Source organism: Passer domesticus, chromosome 6 (assembly GCF_036417665.1).
Source record: "Passer domesticus isolate bPasDom1 chromosome 6, bPasDom1.hap1, whole genome shotgun sequence".
In the NCBI taxonomy this organism is placed as follows: domain Eukaryota; kingdom Metazoa; phylum Chordata; class Aves; order Passeriformes; family Passeridae; genus Passer; species Passer domesticus.
Window position 1 is genome coordinate 23,664,960 of NC_087479.1, and position 22,369 is coordinate 23,687,328.

Here is a 22,369-nt window from a genome sequence, read left to right on the forward strand (position 1 = left end):
CAAACACCTAATGCCTTCCTGAATTGTGAAATCCTCATGTGATCTCTTTCCACCTTGTTTTTCTCCACATATAGTACTCATGTTTTATCTTATACCTGATAAGAGATCTCAGAGATCATTCAGGATTACCCAGTGACAACAAATCTGCTGCAGATTAATAAATCCTGAAAAATAAATACTAAAATTATATCTGCTCTAAGAAAAATTAGATTCCTTCCCTGCAGAATAATTTACCTTGTTCTCCTAAGCAGATTTCCCTCCCTTGCAAGGAGGTTACCATTCTGTTTGCATTCAGTTGCAAACTGTGAAGTTCACAGAGCTTCAAATGCTGAAACCACAAACGGCATTCACTCACATACAGATGGGCAAAGTCAGTGAATGAAATGCAAGGGGCAAAGAAAACCCTGCCAATGACCAGGGAGCTACTAAACTCATGTTCCAGGCCACAGATAGTAGGATGTGCAGGCATTTTGCCCCGAGTGACCCTGATATTACAGTAAACTCTTACAGTACCTCCCAATTCTAGGAGCTGCCTGCAGCCAATATTTTGTAGGGCCAAAGATCTGATCCCTTTGACCCCCAAAGCAGGGAAAGAGTTACATCTTCTCTCTGCAAAGCCAATAAAAACCTCTTGATTATAATTTAGATAAGAGCCACTGGATTGAATAATAATGTCTGAAACTCCCCTGGCTGTTTCACCTTGAGACGTCCATCACTGGGTTAAACATGATGCTAATTGCATTTGGATTGATTAATTTCTCTCACTCCTGTCTATTCGAATAATGCTTAACAAAATAATCACAGCACCCAGAGCCAAATCTTCTCCGTCAAAGGAATGAAGCCATCAGAACCAGCAGAGATGAAAGAAATGAAGATGACCCGTAATTACTGCTACGGTGATATCATTACCATATTACAGAAAATGAGAGCACGTGGGGGGAGCGGGGGCTGCCATTATTATTTATTTTTTAATGGAACCTCACATCCTAAGAATACAGATCCAACACAGTGAGTGGAGCATACACAAATACAGAACTAAAAAATTATTGTACATTAAATTGCAAAATACAGGGAACACTAGAACTCCTGATACATCATGCATCCTGTACTGTGAGCTGCTGTTTATTCACTTCACTATTTTTTCATTGCAATAATATTTTGTGTATGACTAGCATAGAGATTTAAGATGCCTCTCTTCCCAAAAAGATCCTCAAGGGCCTGCAGCAGAACTCACCCATAACCTTGATGCAAAAGTCATTCTTTTTTAATATTATTACAAGTCATCTTATTTTCAATGCTGGCATTCAGATTTTTAAACCACAAGACCTAATTTGATGCTCAAAGAAAAGCTATTATGCAAGAAATTTTTATTCTTCAATGCTGATCTCTCTCTGAAGGCAGTAATAAACTGCATCCCCAGCCACAGTAGATCACTTTCAACTATTCAATATGCTGGTTCTGTAAAGATATCAAATGTATCAAGTCTGGAAATATTTAAAGCAGGATTTAAAAAAAAAAAAAAAACACCAAAAAATGCCAAGCAACCAAACCCACAACCCTAACATGCAAATTGAAGGCCTTCTGCTCCCTTTATTCTCCAAAATACACTCCCAAAGCCCCTATCATTCGAGAAACAAATAGCTTGGCAATTGTGTAAGATCTACAGACACCTGTGCACTGCAATTCTAATTGTGGTTTATACACTTCACTTCCCTCAGTGCTCCTTATGTCTGCCCCCTAGACTCAGACCAAAGACAAAAAAAAAAACTACACACAACTAGCAGCTTAAAATATTTATTCTGGAATAAAGCCAAGGTCAAATACACAAGAAAATTTTGCATGCCAAAAATGTCAAGACCTAAGACCAAGCACTGACTCATGAAGCTAATTAAACACAGAAAAAATATTCAACTATTTTGTAAGGCTGAAATTAAAAAACCCACAAGTTACACTTCTAATATTAAAAGCAGTAAGAAAAGCAATTTTGCATCAAAGTAAAGGGTATTTTCAAATATACCTGAAAGGTGCTTTACTAGCACAAATTATCATTGGAAGATCTACAACTTGGGAGAGCTCTGACCACCAAATCTCACAGATACCACAACTAAACAGCAGAATAGGGCCATGCTTTTACAAGAAGGACTCTAAAGGGCCTTTTTCTATTTGCTTGTACCAAAAGGAAAATAACCTCTTCCTGGCTTTCAACACCTGCAGTGGAACAAGAATTCTTGATAATTTAGATTTTCTCACCACAGGATCTCAAGGAAGAATCTTCTTTCTCAAACATGCAGAAATGAGATCAAAACTGTTTGCACAAGAATTCTCAAGCATAAAACACACAAAGAAGCTCAGCAAATAGGTCTGTGCTGAACATACACAGAGAGCCAGGTATGAAAGGTTTCTGGAGGTGAATGGGCCCTTCTCAGCAGGAACAGAGGCAGCAGTGCTGTGCACGATCCCACAACACTGCACCACAACACAGTGCCCCTGCCTGCCCTAGGGAACACGTATTTGCTGCTGGGAGCAAAGCAGGTGAACCCTGAGAGTAACAATTTTTTCAAGTTTTATCAGTGGCCAGGGCATGGAGGCCACAGCCAAATCTGAGCCCAGGAGCCAACAGAAACAAAGGGATTAAGAGTTATTAGGAGCAGAGAGAATTACATATTTACAGTACAGTTACTGAAAAATAATCGTGTAATGATTATGTAAGTCCCTATATTCCTTTTGGCTAATAACACTGGGATACAAGCTGTATGGTTATGCAAGCCAGGGCACACAAATCCAATCAGAAGGCATCAAGGCTTGTTTACTGGGAGGCTTGCAGCACTGCATCAAGTACAGTGCAGCTTCCTTGACCTCCAAAAGGTAGAAACCAGCTCTTGTCAATAGGTTAGCTAATGGCCTGAACTGTGAAGAAGAACTGAATTTTTAAATTTAACTTCCATTAACAAACTTAATAGAAAGAGATATCTAGATCAAAGAAGCTTATAATACAGTAGTCTGTATTTATTTGTCCAGAAGTATGTCTTTACTCATATTTGCTGCTTGCTTCATTCCAGCATTTTAAGGTATAGTTGTATAATTTATTTTAACTTGATAAGTTTAATGTGTTCTGCCCACTACAATACTTTTCTGGCAGCAATACCCTCAGCTGAGGAGTATCCAAGAGATCAGAAGAGGATTCAAGAAATTCAAAACCATCTTTACCAACTCCAAGCTGGTCACAAGACACCTGAGGAAATGCACTGATTTAGAAATGTTACAGATTTTACAGCATCCAAATGCTAGGAGAGTCAAGTTTGAATGAATAATGGAAAACGGTTATTATTCAGAGAATCTATGACTAGTGTTAATCTGACTGACTTGATAACAAAACTGTAATACACTCAAGGCTATTTGCAGTGGGTACTAAAAGCTAAACAATGTAGGTTCTGCTACAATTATTACAATTTAGCTGCTAACGAGCTTAAAAGCAACTAAGCAAGGCTTAACTGTAAAAGCAGATGTAAAAGATATACCCAAAATACCCTCCCAAACCCACAAGGAAATGTGAGAACATTTTTCATAAACATCCTCATGCTTTTAGTATCAATGCATTTTGAAGAAAATATTAAGAATCCAAGAAATACAGAGGGTATTGGAGTCTGAAGGTATCTCCTGAGAGTAGAGGCCAGAAGAAACTCCAGTTTTTTGAAACCCAGAAATAAAGCCAAACAAAACATCACTACAAAACAAAAAACCATTTTTTTATTTTTCTCCAGAAGGTCTACTGAAAGAAGCCCAATAAGCTTTGATACTCATCTGCTTCCAAAAATCCTTCAAGTTTATTTACAGTCCATGCATTCCACTGGTCTGAGGCCACGTCTACCATTAGGTACTTCTCATGAAAGCTGAATGCAGCAACACTGCTATCTTTTAATGAGCACAGAATTGGTTTTCATCCACTACTAGAAGAAAGAGCAGAGGCACTGCAGCAAAGCAGACAGCAAACCTTCTACAAGACAGCTCAGAAAGGAAAGCAGAAGGCAGTGCCTCTGCTTTGCCATGAAGACGGCCATGAAGAGTCTCCATAGATTTGATGATGGAAGCACTTACCTGAGGGTTGAGAGGTACTGAAGAAACTTTGGAAGTCAGGAGAACTCTGAAGACTCCATGATCCAGTGACAATGGAACTATCAGATGTATTTAGAGTTAGGAAGGTACAGAGTAGAAGAGGTATAATCTACAGCAGAGTAGAAGAGGTATAATAAAATGAGGATACAAGGAAAAAAGTGCTTAGTGACGAAAATTTAACAGAAGAGAACATATCAAGGTATGCAGTACAATATCATATAAGGAAAATTGCACAGAATCAGATTTGATAGAACCTTGGCAAGTCTCCAGTTAATGTTCTGTTCAGAACAGATAGACTGCTCAAGGCTTTATCCACTCAAGCCATAAAAACATTCAGAGATGGAGACTGCACAGCCTCTCTTGACAATCCTTCCAGTACTTGACTGTTCCATGCTGCAAGTTTTCTTCTGATTCCAGTCAGAAACATTTTTGCATCAATTTACAATTATTGCCTCTTGTCCTCCCACAGCCTGACTCCATCTTCTCAAATAACCTCCCTGCATATTCTAGCAGGCTGCTATCAGGTCCCTGTGAACACCTCTTCTCCATGCTGAATGAGCCCCATTCCCTGGGCCTCTGTTCAGAGGGAAAGTGCTCCAGCCCCTGATTGTCTTGGTGGCCCTCCACTAAACTCACTCCAGTCTACCAGTGTCTTCTTCATGCTCAGGCAAGGAGGACACCACTGGATGTGGCACTGCAGATGCATCACTTCCCTGGATCTTCTGGCCATGTTTGAATCAACAGATGTATATACAGTCCCACATTCCTTTCCCATATACTACTTACTTGCTGTATTCCTTCACAACTCTGTTTCCTTGTCTTTAACCTTCTACCTACCCACTGCTTTGCTTAATGTTCCAGGAAACCCAAGTACCATAGGTAAGAGTGAGGGCACTTTATGCCCTGAGACAGGGAAGGAAATGTTTGTTCCTTTCAGTTTTATATGCATACATTAATAAACATAAATTGTAAGCTTTTTTTTTAAATTAATGTGTTTTTTATTTTCAAGTAAACCAGGTACGACATGAAAATCTTGGGGCAACCCAGAGAACTATCTGTTGAAAACCAAAAGACAGCTTGGCCTGCTACCCAGAAACATCCATCAGCCAGGCCTGTTCTGCTGGGATTTGTGCTGAATGACGTCCTCTGCAGGTTAACAATTAGTTTTTAGCATAAGAGTCCTGTGTCATCGTCATCATCTCCCCAGGAGACCAAAACAGCCTGAGTGATTTTTTAGATTATATGGTCTGATAAGACACAGGCTCCTGACTCTCTGTGTGCTTGTGCCATGCAGGCCACCTGCTCTATGGAGCTGCCACCAGGGACACTTTCAAAAAGGTTTAATAATGATGTTCTCTCCAGAGATGTAACTCAGAGCAGGCTCAGAATTTACATTCTATACCACTGACTAAAATCTTGTATACAAAATCCAACTTATAAATAGGATCTATGATAGTTGCTAAAAGGGATTGTACAAATGTTATTTCCTATTGAACAAGAATCTCCGTGCTCTGCAGTCATAAAAACTGTAAATGAGCACAGAAACTGATAGAAAAAGGCAGACCAGTAATCTACCCAGTCAGATATCCTGTCTGACTGCAGCCAAGATCAGAAGCATCACAGGAAAAGATAAATTAGGGAGCCACATCATGAAGACACATGGAATAATTATTACTGAAAGATTCCTCCTCTTCTTAAGTGCTTGTTTTATATCCTGAAGCAGCTGATATTTCCTACTTCATTTTAGATTTTTTCTGCTCTAACTAAGTATGTTCTCATTGTCCATTTAATTGCCTGATTCCTTTTCAATTGCTGCTAAGTACTTGGTCAAAAGAAAAAAAAAATCCCAGTGTGGCAGAAAGTCCCACATCAAATAATTCATTATGTAAAAAGCATTTATTTTTGCTAATTTTAATCTGACTAGCTTCCATTACTTGTTTTCTGATTTTCTCCCCTCTCATTCTTTTCAGGGTTGGAAGTCAATAGGAATTTTCAATTTATCTTCTCAATTGAAGAGATGTAAAATAACAACTGCACTACCTTTCAAAACTAAAGAAATCCCCTTTTTCCTCTGCTACATTCTCATGATGAAAACAGTTGATTTATAAGCAGCTCTCTATAAGTGAAGAGCGTATACTACACTATCTCAAAATTATTCCTACCAAAATACTGCCTGAAGTGACAGAGTACCCAAAGTTACAAATAGAGAATGAGGCTAAGTTCCTTCCTGGGAAAAGATTATTAGACCTTATGCAGAAATATAGGGTGTAATTATTAAATTCAACCAGAAGAGGTGGGAGATAGCATAATAATTTGCTGTGAGTGGAGATTCACTCAAGCCTGAAGACGTACAGGAGAACCATTTGCTCAGCTTCACCATGCTGGGGACATGGCTATTCTGGACCTGACTGTTTTGGATGATCCCAGGAGCTCAGGAGATTTAAGGGGCACATGCAAAACATTATTAAATCCTGCCACATTCCTCAACTGTGCACAAACCTCAATTACTTTGACGACATTCTCCAGCACGTTCAGATAGATTTGTCAAGGCAATTCTGCCAAAGAGCAAGTTTTTCATCCCAAAATGCAAAAGTCATGTAAAAGCCCACAACATACAGAACATCAGAACAACAAAGAATAAAACATGATGAGAAAGAGAAATGGAGAAATGGTCTGATACAATAGTGAATTATGTGTAGGAGTGTATGGAGATCTTGATCACAGTCAAAATACGGAGCTCATATTTGTGAGTGCGACAAGATTTGATAAGATCAGAGTAAAGATTCTGAGAAAGGTGTAATATTATAAAAACTTGGATAAGCACTGTGTGGATATATAGGAAAGGTTTTATTCCGTAAGTGTTATATCAAAAAATGGAAGAAGATTTAGATTATGGCTTGGGTGCTTGGACTTACTGCACTAATCTCACCTCCCATTCTAGAAGAGCTAATACTTCTTTCTGAGAAGAGCAATGAAAACGTCACAACACAACAAGATTTTTTTCCTCTTGCCTGAAGAGTATTTTTCCCATTGGAAAGACCAACAATGGAAAGCATTCAGTCAGCAAAATGAGTAGAAACAGACTTGTATTTCACTATAAAATGAAACAGCCAACTGCTCTAAAGAGATGGATAAATTCTATTCCTAGAGTAGTCCAATACCACATATCCTAGGATTTGGGAACAAGTATTTATTAATTCAGAGTGAATAAAATGTTGACTTGGTCTTGAACAATTTTCTGACTTTTGTGAATTATGACATATTATGGTCAATCAAATTGCAAAGCTTCACTAAATACTAAATGTGTCTCAAATGTTTACAGAAATCACCAGCAATATGGGTATCTGCAGTTTCTCATAAAGGACATCTGAACACATTCCCCTTGTGATAATGTAACCAAAGGACTTCTGAGGACTCTGGCAGAATGACCCTCTTGCTCTATTATGCCATTTAGACAGCCTATTGGATCACCTAAATTGAGTACAAAAAAGAGAGATTGGCATGAAATGAGGTCTGGCATGAGGTTGGTATAACTCATGTAAGAGATGCAGGAACAGATTGCACTCCTAGGTCCTCAAATACAAAAATCGTACTTGCTGACGTGAAAAAACAACAATTGTTAATAAACAGATATTCTCCTCTTCAACACTCCATATGGCAGTCTGATGGATTAAACACCAGCAGAGTGTTGATCACTCTAAAAGCTCATATTGAGATGATCTGGAAAATCTGTCTATCTACAATTTACGAATTCTGGTTAATTTAATTAAAATGTTGCATCACTAAGTGCCTTAATATGGAAAGCCATAAGCTTGTGAGGTTCCTGGCACATGCCTGCATTCAGAAGAAGCTACAGAACAAATTAAGAGTCTCCTTTTAAATTTGGGATATACAAAGGAAGAAAGACTCCTGAGCTAGAAAATTAGTCTAAGTGTACAAGCTGGAAGAAGAGGGCAGAAAAATCTCCAAAACAGGCAGAGGCATAGGTGATACAATAAGGCTAAGGAATGCCCATAGCATAAGAAAAAAAAAAGGACATAGGCTGTCAAGGTACAGGTGTCTTTTTGAAAGGGGACAGATAAGGTTAAAGGAAACTAGATGTGTTATAAATAGCAGACTGAGAACTGGAGAGAGAGGGGTGGGGTTCAGGAAAGGAAGTGCCCCCTTGCAAGGAGAACAAAGGCCAGGAAGTCCCAAAAAAGAAGAAGCCCATGATGGACATGCTTGACCAAAGGTAAACCCAGTGGTGTAATCTTCTCTTACCAAGAGAGGCTTGAGATCTGGCTTCTTCAATTGAAACAGGCTCCAGCACATACACAATCAATTACTGTAATTTAGCTAAGGGGTGGTACCTGTTCATTTTCAATTTGGTGTCAACACCATGAAAGAGAATCTTTGAGGCTAAGCCAGTTTACAAAGGTTTTTTTCTTCCTAGAAGCACGGTTGGATAAAAGAATACAGAATTCCCAGTGCAAAACACCTGTCACAAAAGACAAGTGAGACAACTTCTAGGATCTGGAAGTAGATGATAGTTTGGAAAACAAATAGAAAATCATGTCTGAATGCAACTCTAAGTTAATGGAAGACAAAGCATTCCCAATATGCTCACTACTGTCTCTGGAATGGCACGTGTGTGTTAATACTTTTTATACTTATTAACATCTACTGTTCTTTTTAAACAAAGTGAACATGCTGAGTTCACTTCTTAGCAGTTAAAGCTGAAGATGCAGCATCAAGGGTTTTCTGGGCACAACTGCTAATATTTGAGAGAAGTCTGAAAACAGGGAAGTGGTGTTACCAGGGAGATGTTGTGCAAGAACAGATAGAAGTCCCCATGTTACTACTGGCTCAGTCCACTGTAATTCAGTGTCTTGAGGTTTCCTCCTAACTTGTCTAAAACTGAGACATTCAGCAAAGCACAAAACCTTTGTTTTTCTCTTTCCATTTGCAAAACTATCTAAACTAAAGAAAAAAAATCTAGATGGAAAGAACAGCAGTTATCTCCAGGGAAACATTGGTTTAGGCTCATTTCTTGTTCCAAATAATTAAACAGAAACAATTTTGGATTTTGTTCTGTAGAATGATCATCTTACTTGGAGAAAGTAGGAGGAGTAGTCTCTTCAGTATAGCAAGTGGTTCTCTACTAGTACAGGCAGATGAGGTTCTGCCTGCAAAACCCAAGAAGATCTATTGACTTTCTGCAACAGACAATAGGGTATGTGAGATAGTGAAGAAGGCCTGGTTGTGTTCTATGTCTAGCACAGCATTATAAAGAAACACTGTCACCCCTTGAACACCACTTCAGCTGTGTTTCTACAATTCACTATGTGACAAAAAGAATATTGACCTTTTACAATGAACACCCCTATGCTAATCTTTTCCATAAGAGTAGAATTGATCTTGAGTAAATAAAAAACAAAGCCATGTGCTTAGAAAATAAAAACTATTTCTAAAAAGTTTGATCACATTTACATCTCCAAGCTTCCTCTAGACTATTTCCAACTACTTTTCAGGAAATGCAACTGAGTGTGTCGGAGCCAAAGTTAATTATTTTCATATTCAAATACAAGAGTACTGATCTTCTGTACTATTATAAGCATAAGAGCCAATAAAAAGTGCCAAAGAAAGCAAGGTGGGAAAATAACCTCCCTTCCCCTAAGTCTTCTCTGCTTCAGAGAGACCAAGCAGGCTGGTTTCAAAACAAGAGCAAGTGATATAACCAAACAAAAGCAGATCTGAAAGGTGAGCAAACCCCACAAGCCACAGAGTCATTATTACTGTGTCGACAGCACACTTGTTAAAAATGTATATTTTAATTTTCTGTATTGCTTAAAGGTCCCAATTTGCCCAGGGATCTAGCTAAGCTGCCATTTTCTACCACGACACAGTCTAATCTTTATTTAATGGATTTAGCATCTATCTTCACTAGAGTGGTCTCTAAGGGGAAGGGGAGGGGAGTATGAAGGGGCATGAAGAGATGATCAGGGCCCCCCTCTCCTTCATCCATCCGGCGCTCATGTTTGTGTTCAAAATTCAATTACCTCCTTATTGATACTTCACAGAGATATTTAAGCTGCAAACATGAAGCCCTGATTTCCCAGGGGGCCATGCCCCTCTCTATTTCACTGCTCTGCTTCCCCCAGGGTGAATTCCTGAGGCGTCCATATTAATAGGTAATCAGTCACAATTCATTTATTAAACAGCTAGCAAGGTTTATCAGCCTGCCCTGATTAGCCGGAAGAAGCCACTGAATTCCTAATTTATTTATGGAAATATAAGTGTCTTTTTGAATTCCATTCATGAAAGACAGGGGTGCCGTGGGCACACTGAATTCTAACAGGGAACAACCAGGCAACCTGGGCACTGAGGACTTTGCAACTTCAGCCTGGTAAATGCACTGCGGTGAGCCCAGCATGACCAAGAGATTTAGAGCAGGGCCTCAGACAAGGATTCACAAGCCAGCTCTTCAGAGAGTAGGCACTGCCACCCATTGCAGCTAGGGGATTACTATCCACTGATGGCCCAGTGTGTGGAATAGCTGGAAAAGTTCACTAAACAGAGCCATCACTGCAACAAAACTAGGTCAAAATAATAAAAAAAAAGATGCATTTTTAAAAGACTGAATAAAATATTCAGACCAGAGCTGAAAACAACTGCCAGGTAACATTAATATAATGCATTTACACAGGAAGTTCAGCTTTTTAAAAACTGCATGCTGTTACAACCTTTACATTATTTCTGCTATAATCATTTCAACTAAACTGTTTTTAAAATGGAACACCACTATTGTACATTCAAATTCAGACACAAGTCAGTGATGCTGCTGATTACCAAAAAGTGAAAATGGCTAAGAACAATTTAACAAATCATTTCTCTATTCTTTTAAAAAGAGATATGGAGTAATCAGTAAAAAGCAGACCTTGAAATGAAAAGACTTGTACATGCACTGGATACACCTTAAGGCAGTTAGAATAAAGCTTCATATAACATAAAGCTTATATACACAGGCCTCTCAAGGTTAAAGGCCTCTCTACCACTGGTGAGAAACTTTTTTGTCCCTGTCAGCTGTGTAGTGATCTCCAAAACACATATGAACCTGAATTTCACCCACCATAGCTACTTAATCAGAAAACAACTAGGAATGGAAGACTATAGTAAATGTTTATTTCCTTTTCCTTCTCAATACAAATTTGTACTAAGTAACTTTCAATGTGTCCCCCTCTGCCTTTGGTCACTTTCCTGAATAGCTCTACAGGGAAGCAAACATAGGTAAACACAGCAAATACAGGAATTCTATTTTCAAATGTTCCAAACGAGGTGGATGTCCCTCACATAGATGCAGTAGCCAAAAGGGTATTTTTGACTTATTCTTTCCTAAAATATTTAGATCTCAAAATTGACAGGATTTAACAACATTGAGAGCATTTCTGTTAACACCAATTCTGAGACACTGCTAGGAGACATTTTGTTTAGCAACTCCAGTATTCTGATCACGCTATTAACTGACTACCAAAGTACTCAAAACTAACCAGTCAAAGCATAAAGAGGATGCAGATGCCACTCCACAATACTGTATCTCACAAAAAATATTTCAGTTCCATCATAATTACTTGAAAATATATTTCAAAAAACACTGCAAAATCTTATGTAGTTTAAAACTGGCTATGCCTATATCCTCTGAATTTACAAGCAAAATCTCAATAGTTGCACAAGAGGTTTTAATGTAAGATTCCATTACACAAAAATTGCAGTAGTGCATTAAAACATATAAAATCCCTACTTCCGCTGAAGCAGTACAACCCATAACCTTAAATAAAAAATATATTATTTCCTCTCAAATTACAGTGGTTAGACATGAAAAGATGTAGTACAAGCAATAAATACATCCAAAATGCTAGGAGGACTGAGCATTTGAATTCATCTACAACCAGAACTTGTAAGCTGCAGGTGTTTGAAGTCAAGGATGGCATGGGGAAATGAATCCTGGAAGAAGCATCTTTTTACTGCCTGAAAAAGTAATCAATAGCTTAATTGTTATTAGTTTGTGTTTTAGTCAAGTAAGGGTGATTCAGTGTATTTTTCCTACTATGTAATGTAGTTCCTAGAAGAAGGAAAAACACACAGAATTAACATGAAAGATTTCTCAATACCTTTCCTCCACTGTATTAGGAGGATTTTCATGCTGGCACAAGAGGCGGACACCACAGGATTTTACAACAGACCCAAACATCTAATCAAGTCGTGGCTCTCAAAAGCCACTTTCTGCAGCCCTCATTGCTTGGGGAACTGCAAATGCTACCAGTGAAAATAAAACAACCTCTTCCTTTCCTGAGTCTATCCATACTTCATCTTTTCCCCCTTCAGCAGTAAATTCACAAGCGTGATTTTAAACAAGGGCTTTGCAGAATACACAAGACAGAACTCACCACCAAGTAAAAATAGGACACTCGTGCATGTTTTCAACTGGGAAGCTCACTGAGCATCAAACTCAATGTTATTTTCACTCCCTCAATATGTAAGCTCCTTATCATGCAGAACACTGCAGCACTGTCCAGAATAGACATCCAACCCATGATGCCCCAAGGTGCTGCAAAATGTAAGCTGCAATCATGCTGCAGTTATTCCTAGTCTTGTAGTTTTCACAGATGTTACTCCTAGTTATTTCTGGTTTTCACTGCTTTCAAAACAAAACTGAGTAAAAGCAATCTAGCACTGGCACATATACAGAAAAAAACCCTACACAACTGTAAGAAAATAGAATTTACTATTACAACAGAGAACACAACATTACAATCTTTAACTGCTGGACTGATTTTCAAACTAACCAGTTTAAAGTCCATTTTAATGCAACCAAGTCTCATATAGATACCCAGTCAAACCCAGCATGCCACTGCCCACACACCAAGCAGAACTGGAATTCATGTCCCTATATAACATCCAAAGGGTTTTAAAATAAAAGCAAAAGTATTACCAGAAGGTAGTCCTTCCTATCTAATGCCTCCACACAACTTGAGGACAAGCACCTATTACTCTGCTGAAAATTACTCTTCATACTTTCATCCTGTCCCATCTTACACATTTATTTCCAATTCTCCCAAAACAATACCTATATACTTTTAAGGCTACTACAGTAACAAACTGCATGATTACAATAAAGCCTGGGATGACTATCTTCTCTCTTTCTTGCAGTCAGTGCCACCAACATCATACTCTTACTGACTTAACAAGTAACATCACAAACTGCACACACAAAAATTACTTCCTACACTACTTAAATGCTGTAACTTAAGTGACAGACATTTACAGGCAGAGTACAACACGGTTCAGAATAAAAATGAGATCCTTTAATTGACACTGGAGAAAATTAGATTCTAATTGCATATGCTATATTTTGCTGATGACAATAAGGGTAGCATTTGCAAAAAAAGTGTTATGAGTTCTTTAACGACCAACAGGTTATTAAGACCTTTGTCATATAAGTCATTAGAAATGTGACATTTCCAACAGCAGAGAGCCCTCTAGAGCTACCAAGGGATAACAGTTCAGCAACCCTCCAGGAGAAGGGCACCAATGCTGGTTAATGCAACACCTGGGCTCTTCATGGAATCCCCTCCAGCTACTGACCAAACCCGATTTTACCTGGTTCAGTAGAACTGACATCAAACCCCAAAAGTGAGAAAACAGAAGTCACATTTTAATTTGAAGAATATGGGAGCTAATATTTATTGTATTGCCAGTAAACTTGGAAAGCTTTAAAATGCAATAATAGGTTTGGGGGAAGTCATGCAAGGACTTAGAGATACTTATTTAAAATACATGTTTGTAAAAAATAACCAAATACCTGAAAAGCAAAATTTTACATGACCGTACAGTGATACCAAAATAATTGCCACTTTGTAAAGTTAAACAATATGTGGATATATTCCTCATAGCACAAAAAGCTCTCAATATGAAAATGCCCTATCAATGTAAGATAATTTCTACACAGGAAATACGTTCTGCTTTACATATTATAATAAAGTTTACAAGCATTCACTAAAACAGTGCTCAAAATAGTACATAAATGAATTCTACTTAATCAGTTATTAGATGTCTTTCAATTATCTTGACTCCTGTGCTTGTGCTGTAGCAACCAATCAGTACATAGAAATTACAAACTGAAAATCCCTTCTTACACAGCATGGAGTTTCCTATTCCCACCTCCTCAATTACAGTACAAGTTGTAAGATAAATTCCAAGAAAATAACTAAACTATATCCTTTAGCTTTACTGTCAAGACTTACAACTGTGAAAAGCAGTAAGCACAACTTTATTATCTTCTCATTGCGACCAAAACCAGCAAGAATAAATTCACCCATTTTCTCAGAACCAAAACCCATTGAAGTATACAATTTTGGGACTGACAACTGAATTACAGCACACCAACCATAGGTTTGGGTTCACATTTTAAGGGCCTAAGTTAATCACTTAAAGTTAGGAGCTTAACTTTCTGCACGTTAATTCACTAGACTTAATTATGATACAAGTGTGCAGTGTGCTTAGGGAACAACAATCTCTTGGACACTTTAAAGAATCCACAAGCAGCCTTCAAACATGCTTTCATGGGCAAGTATAAAGTAATGTTTTATTACCAAAATAAATTTCTAAGAGCCAGCACTTCACTGGAGGGGGGAGGTGAAGAACAAACTTGCAATGAATATGATGAGAAGAGGTAGTATGTCTACTCTGCTAGCAACAGCATCAAGCTTCCTTTTTTGATCTCCAGCTAGAGTTCAAAAAGCCACAGTAAAACCTTCCTGTAGAGACAGAGGCAAATCAAAATATCTCAGCACCCTGACAAGTTCCTGTTGGGATCCTGGAAGTCAGGAGTACAGTACCCCATTTGGAGTATTTTTATCTCAGGCCCACTGCTATATTCAACAATGCACTTCTAAATGAGAACATTTTCAGAACAAAAATTACTCTATTTTACATAAATTGGTTACTCCTCTGCCCTAGACTCCCAAAATCTCATGGCCATAAACACCAGTCATATTGGGAAACATGGATATGCTATGTTTTTACAAGATATTTATTCTATCTTGCATTCAGTTTTCAATGCCTAAGAAAATGCAAATAGCTGTCATTGCTTCCTTGCTATTAACAGCAGCAATCCTTTGATATTCTTAAATAAAGTTATTGTCTTCTTTAAGAATCAAGTACAATCTTTGTGCAGCAAGAAGACAAGGCTTAAACACAAAAGAAAAGGTACTTTCAGGTGTAATCTGTTGTACATGCCTGTGCAGACACCGAGTAGGTCCACACCAAGACTAAGGGGAGCAAGAACACCACTGAAACATGTCAGGACTGTAACTACATGTGTACACCAAGGGTCACAGCAGAGTCCTCAGCTCCTTTTCCCTATCCCCTTAAAATGTGCATTTCTGCAGGATATGTATGGGAACTAGTTATGAAAGTCAAGCAATTAAAAAGCATTTCTGAGGTATTCATGCGACTGTACCAGCCACAAGTGCCTGACAGCTCTGCGCGTGTGGAAGTCCCTGGAGAGCCATCACACTTCAATTACTATCACTAACATTAGTCATTATCAGGCTGGCTTCAGTCCCTGGGGAAGGCAGCTCCTGATGACAATATCCAGCCTCTCCTTGTAAAACAATTCATTAGGCAAAGCAGAACAGCTGGGGCAGCCACGTGGATGTCTGCAGAGTGGCCCTCCCGCTGGGACCTCCAGCCCCCCTTTTCCTTTTGGACAGGAGCAGCCACCGCCCCCATGACAGCTGTAAAAGCCTCTGGGGACGCTTCAGGTTTAATCAGTGCTCCTTATACTCAGGGGAAGCATTTGATTGCAAACTTAAACTAATGGCACTCAGAAGGTTACAACAATCATCAGATAAGAGGCTTTAGGGCATTTTTATCTTGTTCTAATGCTCACAAGTTAATGAGGCAATAAGAGATACTATCAGACTTGGTCTAGCAACATATTGTACAGACTGGATGTTCAAAACTGCATTTACTGCAGATGCAAGAGGTAAGGTGGCAAGTTCACTATTGATCTCACAGAAGACTTCATGCTCTGAACGACTGAAACCACTCAATAAAGTGACAAAATACTTGGCAAATTTTCACATAGCTTTGTATGCATTTCACTGGATCCAAAATGGAGGAAACTGAAGAGGAAAATAGAGAACCAAACAGGTAAATAATCTCTGGCATTAGAACGGATACAGACTAATCATTTCTAACCTTTATACCACTTGCAAATAGAAATCCTTTTATATATATAATGACTGCAAATGGCTGAGAATAGCCTTGCTTTTCTTAGCTACCCTGCTTGGGTCCCAGGCTGAAGAGCACTTGATATAGGGATCTGTTTAATTATCATATTCTCATTTTACTACTGATGACTGACAATATTCTAATGATACTTTCCTGTGGCATACAATAGCAGCAAGCAGGGGGAAACAACAAACAGCAGCACACAGCCAAGGATACTTAGCAATAAATGCTTTATATGCTGTTTTTTAAAATTCATTACTTTCTCAATGCCTTGCAAAACCAAGTTAACATGAACTCCACCTTACAGCTGGGGAGATGGGAAGAGGCACATAAGAAGGCAAATAAATGAACCAAGTGGAAGAGGGGTAGTACCAGAAACTCAGCCAAGTCTCCAAAGTCACACTCTAGTGAGATTTTTCACTAGGATCAGCTGCTGCTCTGCAAATAGGTCCAGCAACCCATAGTGTGGAAGAAAATTCTCTCTTCACTCCTGCCTGAAGCCAAAATTTACAGGAAAACGTTTCAGACAGAGATGGCACACAGATAATCTTTCCAATATCTGTAAATACAGAGTAAATGTTCTAGTAACACAGAAGTGGAAAGTTTTAATTGAATAAAGGCATAGACAAAGCAAAAGATGTTTAAATAGTAAGTACAGACCAGTTGTAAAGATTCAAGAGTCCCTGCTAGAACGATTCCTGAGATTTGTAAGGCATTTTTGTGATTTTAAATAATAGAAAAATGCACATAACCTTATGTTTGATCAAACTTTTCCACATCCTCTATTCCTCCACTGACAGTAGTCTACAAGTTATCCTGTCAGAATGAGAGTAGCAAAAAATAGGCTTCTGACAGTATAATGTAAGAACATTTTGTTTGTAGTCATGTTTCTTTCTGAGCCAAGCATGTGGCAGGTAGAAATGCTTTAATGTGACAGCCCATTCCTTTACTTTTGTGGCTAAAAGCTCTTCAGTCAAGCCCCATTGACCCTCTACTTGTCTAGACAGATAAGGGTGGTTTCACTGTTCATTTCAGCCAAAGCACACAAGAACCTTTGTGTACTCTGAGGACCATTCTCCTACTCTGCTTAAAGAATTGTACTGAATGGACTGTACCTCCCTGTGCACAAATATGGGCTCTGCAGCCCACACTGCACAGACTTGTAATCAGCTCTGTCCATGGAAGTATTTGGAAGTCCATTCACCATCCCCCCAAAGCCCACAAGCCATCACTGTGACACAGGATTCTTAGGTATCCTGTTCTAATCAGCTGCTCCCACAGAGGCAGATCACAGAGCTGCACCTGCCTAAAGCTCACAAGCTGAACCATTTGCTGCTGTGGGGAATGCAGGATTCAAATGCACTTCTAGTTCTAGGAGAACTTAGATCAGAGAAACATGGAGCCACTGCATGATGAGGGTGACAAGGGCTCAGGAGGTCTCCTCCTCAAAGTGGGGTTGATTATGAGGACAGATCATGCTGCTTAAAGCTTTGAGTCAGGTCTGGAAAACCTCCAAGAACAGAGAATGCACAAGTGCTGACTGCACAATGTGTTCCACTACTTGACTGACCAGTGCTAATATTCCAGATGTCTTTGCAAAGCACAAATTGGTGCTTTGAGTAGCACACCAAAAATCCTGCAGAAGTTAATAGTGGTGAATCAGACGACTGATTTCACAGTCTTCAGAGCAGTTTGATCAGTCAGTTTCCAGATTAATCAGATTTCTTTCTCTTCTTCCCCACTAACATTTCCCTTTTGTTAGCCACAGGAAGTATCTAGATCAACCTTCACTCTATCACTATAAACTCAAAAAGTCTTTTCCAGAAAGGATCAAACCATTGCAGAATTTTTTCCCATTACTGAACAAGACAAAGGGGACTTTCAGAAGAGACATTCGTAGACATGAATACCAGGGTATAAGAAATATTTTGTGGGATTTTCTTAACTGGTTTGATGGTTTTATTTTGTAGCTCTTGTTTATTGGTACTTGTTGTCCTGGGTTTCTTTTTGGTGGAGGCAAAGATGTAGGTTTTGTCTTGTTTTAATAAAGCAAGTAATACATTCTGGCTGAAGTACCTTTCAGAGGTATCCTTTGTTTTAACAAAACCAGATTCACAAACTAGGTATGGGCACGTAGAAATGGTGAGGAGGAGAAGAAGAGAAAAGGAAAAAAAATTCAAAAAAAGATCAGGTAAAAAGTATCTCATCAACTCAGCTTTTATTTAGAATTTAGCTGTTGCATTGAGCATCACTCACTTCAACAGCAGTTATCTGCCAGCTTTTGGGCCACTCAGCATGTGATCCTTATATATATAGCTTTGGAAACTCAGTTATCAGAGCTAGATAGGATGCTGTCTACCACTGGAAAAACTCCCCACTGTACTTCCAACTTCAGGCTCCAGAATTAACCATGCAATGGCAGGTGTCATTTTAGCATTTCTAACACTTCTACACCTAACTACATTTTAAAGCTATCTACGCAATTACAGAGTTAACATTGTTTATGATAATCTCCCTTTGGTAAGATGTGTCCATCAGAATTAGAAAAATGCAATCAGCTGCATTTGGGAGTCTCAAAGAATACCAGAAAAAATGGAAATTTGGGGTTTTACAGTCACTCTGGATATTTTAAAATAATTACGTGGTAAAATAATTACCTTATTATGAAAAAAATTATTAAGTCACGGACAAAAAAATCCAATCCAAACTGTAGGATTTATCAAACAAGATTGCACATAGACAAGTATCTACAACGGGCATCTAACAGAAAATACGAGCACAGAGAAGAAGTAGAACTTCTTGAAATTCTAACACATACAGGAGAGTTTTAGAGATTTTTTTCCTTTTCTCAAACTTCACAAGTATACACCTCCTTCTGCAGCAATCAGAATCATGAATGCCTGGAGACTATGATGATGCCTTAGTACTCACCATCAATGTCCACCACAGCATCTTTCCCTAAGAGTAAAGGAAGGACAAGAAGACAAAGATGCAGAAATTTCTTGAAACTTACAGAAATATTCATTCTACTTTACCAGCAGACAGAGTACACCCTAAGGATCCATGCAGTATTTATTTCCATATATGACAGTTACCTAGACACAGCATTTGTTTTATGGTAAGAATGCACAATCCATGCATATAGGTAGAATCACATCAGATAGCATCAGTATACTGTCTCTTCCTGATTTTATATTTAAGAATAACCTGAATCTGCATTTTTATTTTTTTTCCACACAGAGGGCAACTCAAATACACACCCACTTATTAAAAAAAATACAAACCAAAACAATAGCAGCCATGGTCCAAACTCAATTTCTATCCTCACCATTGCAACCTAATCTCCTGGCACGTTAATGCAAATCAAAGCCAACACTTCTCTGACACTGGTAGCAAAGCGTGTTCCTCTCCCAAGAGAGACCTGTAAAACAGGACAGTCACTGACAGCAGTACAATTACTGACACAGATACAGACTTTATGGACATGTTTATCTCTGCTGTAAATCCACACTCTCTCTCCACTCCGATTCATGAGTCATAAAGAAATTGCAGATAATGAAAAAGTTGGAGAAATTTACAGCGTGTCGGAAACCTCAGACAGCCAGAAGAAATTAAAGAGCTGACTGGGGATAAATCACACAGGTACAATTAAAACTTCCTATGCCTCCTTCACTTCCAAACTGAGGCACAAGCCAATGGAGATGATGAAAAGTTGAGGTCATGACTCCTCTGACTGTAATAATTTCTTAACTACCTACATGTCAGAATTAGCCAATTCTGTATGATCATGTATGAATTGCAATTTCAAGCTGGCATTCTCATGTCTCTCTCTTCCAACAGGAGGTGCCCCTGAAAAATCCTGCCTGTAAATAAGCCACCCAGCAAACAGTGTAAGGAAATGTGATTTCCTTGTCCCTCTGCAGATGCAGAGTATCTCTCACCACACTGATATGCATTAAAATGAAGCAGTAGATCTACAGTGTGGGAGGAGAGTGTAAAAAGAGTCAGGAGAAAGGCCAAGGTTTCACATGGAAATCACAGCACCTTGGATATTGACTTGACAAGCTATATAAACATCTTAACAGACAATTTAGGTGTTCTTTTCACCTCTCTGAAACAATCAAATAAGGCCCAAGAATTACTATGAATGTAAACTGAAAACAGCCTCCACATTTTTCCTACTGTGAAAAACTAAACCAACCATTTCAGCTGATTGTGAGCACCTGAATTCTCTGTGATCATCTCCTAACCCAAAAATGAACCATCCAAAATGTGACACATTCTATGGGAGAAGTCTACTAGTTCTAAGTAACACCTCGAGCTAACTGTGTATTGCAGAAATCCCGTGTCCAAAGAGCATCATTTTGTTGTGCAGATGTAAAACTCTGCCTTTGAGCTTTGATGCACATGAATATACTATTTCACATAAAGCCCTTGCCAAACACAGTACTAAATAACAAAATAAGTGAGAAATATGCTTTCAAGCAAAACTGAAACATGATGAAGATTCACTCAGCAAGGCAGGCAATGCAGAAACCTAACCAAGAAAAAAAATACTTGCTACAAAGAAAATTCTAAGCAGAGCAGAAATAACTGAAGCACACACACCTCAAACTGCTTTTTATGCAGGACAGTTCACCTTGCACATAAACAAAATTTTAAGAACATAACAAGCACTAGACTTGGCAGACATTGTTCTCTTCCAAGCCCAACATATTTAGAACAATGTAAGCAATCCAGAACATATTTTCTTCCATAATGTTTCAGATTAATACACAAGTGGTAGAAGCACAGTACTTCTGGAGATGCCAGCTTTTAACAAAGAATAAGCATCTTCCTCACTCTTTTGTCAGCAGTCAAGGTGGTAAAAACACAGCTATATCTTCATAATAACTGGCACTGGGACTGCTGTGGGATGTAGATCCAAATCACAGGCTACTCCTTCACTTCATTTCTTTCTTGCCTCTCCAAAAGGCAGCTTCTCCAGCTCCACCACAACACTTTAGATGGTCTTATTTCCCCAAGGAAATAAGGGAAAAGTCCATGTTAATGTTATAGAAAGAGTCAGCTCTTCCACACAGTTTCAAAACCTCATTTTGACAAGTAAGGACCCACAAGAGTCCAATTCACTTTTCCATGCAACTCTCCAGACTACAGAGTGGACATACAGCTTTTACTAAAATGGACCAACAAGAGATTTCAGAAGATGTCATAGGACATTTTAAAGCACCCTTTACTTACACATCTGTTGGTTTCCTATAAATGTAAGAACCTGAAACATTTTGTTGCAAACAACTGTACATACACACCAGAAAGTGCACCAGGCAACTGTAATGCAGAAGTAAAGCCATGTTCACAAATGTAAAGTAAGACTTCTGAGCTTAAAAAGCCTCTGTCTTGCCAGAACTAAAGAAAAAGTGGTTATGATCAGAAAATATTTTTATCTGATCAATTACATCATTGATAGAAGCCTGTTTGGGTACAAAGGCCAGGTGTTGTGCATGGAGCCTAAAAGGCTGCATGTTCATGCTACATGGAGACACTCCTAGGCCAGCGAAGCCATTACACAAAAGGAAAGAGATTTCAGTAAAAGGATACATTATCTTCCCTAATTTCCTTATTTTGATTCTAATTCAGCAACTTTGTATATACAAAGTTCAAGTGTAGCAACTGTCATGCCCTGTCTCCTAGTCTACCAAGGATGGAGCCCAATTTAAACATATCCTGCCTATGATCAGCATCAAAAAGAAGTAAAAAAATTAAACACTATCCAAAACTCAATGACAGCAGCCTGCAAGGATCACTGACAGAACGAAGGGTGTCTGCTCAAAAAATGCTACAGTTAAATCCTGATTAACTGCCCTGCCCCTCCAAACCTACAAAAAAGCTGAAGTTGCAGGCAAGAGATTACAACAGACAGCATTTATCTGAAATAAAAAATGAAAAAATGAAGACTACCAATGTAAGGCAAAGTGGTGAT

The 22,369-nt window shown here is 38.6% G+C and overlaps 1 protein-coding gene and 1 long non-coding RNA gene across 3 annotated transcripts in view; one reads left to right on the plus strand and one right to left on the minus strand.

The window, feature by feature from the left end:
- Window positions 1-22,369, minus strand: part of LIN52 (lin-52 DREAM MuvB core complex component) — a 39,615-nt gene that overhangs the window by 9,720 nt on the left and 7,526 nt on the right. Inside the window, exons 6-7 of one of the 2 annotated variants that reach the window (XR_010364432.1) lie at window positions 19,718-19,810; window positions 19,321-19,347 (exon numbers count right to left, since the gene is read on the minus strand). The exons of the other annotated variant lie outside the window; for it this stretch is intronic. The gene's annotated coding sequence lies outside the window, so the exon portion shown is untranslated. The remainder of the gene's footprint in view (window positions 1-19,320; window positions 19,348-19,717; window positions 19,811-22,369) is intronic. 2 annotated transcript variants of the gene reach the window in all.
- Window positions 15,901-16,998, plus strand: LOC135302886 (uncharacterized). Its single transcript, XR_010364440.1, has 3 exons — window positions 15,901-16,141; window positions 16,244-16,308; window positions 16,697-16,998. It is a non-coding gene; the product is annotated as an uncharacterized LOC135302886 (long non-coding RNA).